Source organism: Odocoileus virginianus, chromosome 23, assembly GCF_023699985.2.
Source record: "Odocoileus virginianus isolate 20LAN1187 ecotype Illinois chromosome 23, Ovbor_1.2, whole genome shotgun sequence".
NCBI lineage: Eukaryota > Metazoa > Chordata > Mammalia > Artiodactyla > Cervidae > Odocoileus > Odocoileus virginianus.
The window spans coordinates 26,094,082-26,095,489 of NC_069696.1; positions in this window are offsets into that span (position 1 = coordinate 26,094,082).

Here is a 1,408-nt window from a genome sequence, read left to right on the forward strand (position 1 = left end):
CATAAGCAAACACTGAAAACCTTTTCTTTAATACACTCACTTTCTTTTTCCTGAATAATTTTAGGATTATTTTGTCAGGTTCAAAAGTATCCAATTGAGAGTATTAATCTAAAAGAAAAAAAAAAAAACAAAAACCAACCTGCTTCCTCTCTCTACTATATATTACAAAGTAAAAGAAAATCCCCATTCCTCTCAAGCAGGATTCCCCCCCCCACCCCCCTGCACTAACCAGTTTGCCAACCCCAACTGGGTGTCCTACAATTTAACTCAATTCTATCTATTTAGAGTAATTGTTAGATCCCACAAATTGAGAGCTTGTCAGAGAAGACTGGTCCTCCCTTCAGAGGCCAATCACAAGTGCAGGTTATCACCTGGGCTTCTGACCATCTGGCTATAAGGTGACAAAAACCACCTCTTCAGGTTCAATACAGACAAACTTCAGAGATACTCAGGTTCAATCCCAGACCACCACAATACAGTGGATATAGTCAAGTAAGTGTACAATAGCGCTATGTCTATATTTTTGTTTGTTTTTCTTTGTCCGCATCGCAGAGCTTCTATGAGGCTTATGGGATCTTGTTTCCCCAGGCCCTCAGCAATGAGAGTTCAGAGTCCTAACCACCAGACCACCAGGGAATTCCCAGCATTATGTTCAATAAAACAATGTACATCCCTTAATATAAGATACTTAATATTGCTTAAATATGCAAACCAACATCTCAGCCTCCAGCAAGTCATACATAGTAGCCGCATTGATCATTGATCATAGTTCACCATAACAAATAATGAAAACATTTGAAATATTTTGAGAATTACCAAACTGTGACACAGAGATCTGAAGTGAGCAAACGCTATTAGAAAAACAGCGGCAACAGACTTGCTTGACACAAGATGGCCACAAACCATCAATTCTTAAAAAAAAGAAAATGCAATTATCTGTGAAGCACAAGTTGGGCTATACTCCACAGTTCTAGGAGAACTGGAGTCAGGAGTCAGGAGTCAGTGATAGAGATCCCAGGGTTTAACTCAGGGGTCCCCAGACACCAGTACCAGTCCATGGCTGCTTAGAAACTCTGGTCGCATAGCAGAAAGTGAGCTATGGGATAAATCGAAACCACCATCATCACCCTGCCACCTCTACCCTTATCAGTGGAAAAGTGTCTTCCACGAAACCAATCCTTGGTGCCTAAGAAGCTGGGGACTAACTTCTTAGTCCCCAACTAACAGGGAGCTTACCTCTCTGAAGCAAGGTCCCGGAGCAACACCCCACTGCGTGAGGCAGACGGTGAGCAGGACATGGCGACAGTCTGGCTTCCATGGTGGGGGAGGGGGGGAATGCCATTGATAGGGGGAATTGATCTCAGGTTGGCTTATCAGTTCCCAGGGAAACTATCACAGGGGCATGTCC